Here is a 2,538-nt window from a genome sequence, read left to right as displayed (position 1 = left end):
ATCACTGAGTTCCATCTTAAACCCCTATGAATGAGTAAAATCAAAAACTCTAGTGACTAAAGTAGACATTTCTGGTGTCTTTAACATCTCAGTTGTGTCAGGTATGGGGACATATAGGAGAGAGACACAGAGGACAAGGAGAATGAAAGGAAATCTGCAGTGGGGTCATAGGGCCTAAAGAGGAATAATTAGGATGTCCCAGAACCTGGAAAGTGGAGACTACCAGCAGTTAAGGTAGATGACCTTAGTGAATTGCCCAACAGTTGGAACACTGAACTTGCCTCTTGTTGGCAGGCAAGATTTCTAGTGAAGATAAGAACACAAACCTACCCACAAAATTTTGACCCAAAATTTGCCCTGTCTAAAAACATAAAATAAAATAAAAATAAAAATAAAAGAAAGAAAGAAAAAAAGAAAGAAAGAAAGGAAGAAAGAAAGAAAGAAAGGAAGGAAGGAAGGAAGGAAGAAAGGAAAAGAAAAGAAAAGAAAAGAAAAAAGAAAAGAAAAGAAAAGAAAAGGGAAGAAAGAAAGAAAGAAAAATGCAGTGACAAAACGGAGCAGAGACTGAGTGAATGGTCAGCCAATTACCAGCCTGTCTTAAGAGTCATCCCATGGGCAGGAACCAATCCCTGACACTATTAATGATCCTCTCTTATGCTAGAAGACAGAAGCCTAGCATAACTGTCCTCTGAGAGGCCCCACACAGCAGTTGATTGAAACAGATGCAGAGACCCACAGCTAAACTTTGGATAGAGGTTGGGGACTCTCTTGGTAGAGGTAAGGGAAGGCCCAAAGGTCCTGAAAAGGACAGATACCCATAGGAAGACCATCAGTGTCAACTAACCCGGACCACTGTGAACTTTCAGACACTGAACCATCAACCAAAAAGCATACATGGATTGGACCAAAGCCCCAGGCACATATGTAGCAGACATGCAGCTAAGTCTCCTTGTAGGTCCCCCAACAACTGGAGTGGAGGCTGTCCCTAAAGCTGTAGCTTAACTGTGGTATCTGCTCCACAAGAGACTTGCCTTGCGTAGACACAATGGGAGAGAAAGTAACTAATCCTTGGGAAATATGATGACCAGGTGGTGGTGGAGATACAAATAGGGCCCCACACTTTCAAAGAGAAAAGGGATAGGGGAGGCACTCTGTGAAGAAGGACCAGGAAGAAAAGCAGCATTTGGGGTACAAATAAAGAAATATAAAGTAAAATAAAAGACTTGGTGTTTTCCTTTCTATACGTCTTATAGTAGATTACATTATTTTTTGTGTTTCCTTGGCACTCAGACTAAATCCATCCCTTGAATTTAAATATCTGAAAGGCATATCAACCTCTGTTATAATTTTCTATACTGAGGCATTATAAATGGTGCCATCTACAGTGATGAAATTTAGATTTTCCTTCTAATACTCAAACATGAAGGGTATCTTTTATCACATATGCCTTTCCTTTTCATTTTATGAGTATCTAGGAACGATAATTCGAATGAGATGGCCCCCATGGGCTTGCATGTCTGATTCGTTGTACTAGTCAGGGTTTTACTGCTGTGAACAGATACCATGACCAAGGCAAGTCTTATAAAAACATTTACTTGGGGCTGGCTTACAGGTTCAGAGGTTCAGTCTATTATCATCAAGGTGGGAGCATGGCAGTATCCAGGCAGGCATGGCACTGGCAGAGCTGAGAGTTCTACATCTTCATCCAAAGGCTGCTAGTGGAAGACTGACTTCCAGGCAACTAGGGTGAGGGTCTTAAGCCCACACCCTCAGTGACACACCTATTCCAAACAGGTCACACCTATTCCAACAAGGCCACACCTCCAAATGGTGCCACTCTCTGGCCCAAGAATATTCAAACCATCACATTTCTCATCCCTTTAGTTGAAACATAGTGAAAGGATTAAGAGGTGTTGAGGTTTCAAGGAATAGTATCATGGGGAAAAACTTCAAGGTTTCAGAAGCCTGGGGCTTCCCCTGTGGTCTCTCTCCAACAATAGTGAGCTCTTATATTTCCTGCTGCCATGCTTTTACTGGCCACTGTTAACTCTATTCATCTAAAATAATATGCTAAATAAAAGGATATCTTTTATAGGTTGCTTTGGATATGGTATTTTGGCATAGCATTTTAGTATTCTGACCATGAAATGGAAATTGGATATTCATAAGTGAACACAGGAAGGTGAGCTATACGGCAACAGAGTTTTAATTTCCTTTTGCACTCTTGCTCAGGTAGCATATCCAAATTAATTGATTTCTTTTCTGTCTCTGTAAAAAATATTTCTGGTACAGAAAACACAGAGGATTTACAGAGTAAGAAAATAGGTGCTGACTTGTTGCTTTCATATATTGGAATATCCTCTAACAGCATCATGAGATATGATGTTAAATCCAAGTCTTGATTTTCCAGTGTGTTGAGGTATCCAGGACTCACTGTGGTGGTAGTACTTGGTTTTGATGATACCAAACCATCTGGGTTTCTGTAATCTCTGGTGTTAGATATTCTAGTTGTCTCTTACTGGAGCTTGTTCCTCCTGT

Source organism: Mus caroli, unplaced genomic scaffold (assembly GCF_900094665.2).
Source record: "Mus caroli unplaced genomic scaffold, CAROLI_EIJ_v1.1 scaffold_13344_1, whole genome shotgun sequence".
NCBI lineage: Eukaryota > Metazoa > Chordata > Mammalia > Rodentia > Muridae > Mus > Mus caroli.
This window is presented reverse-complemented; position numbering follows the sequence as displayed.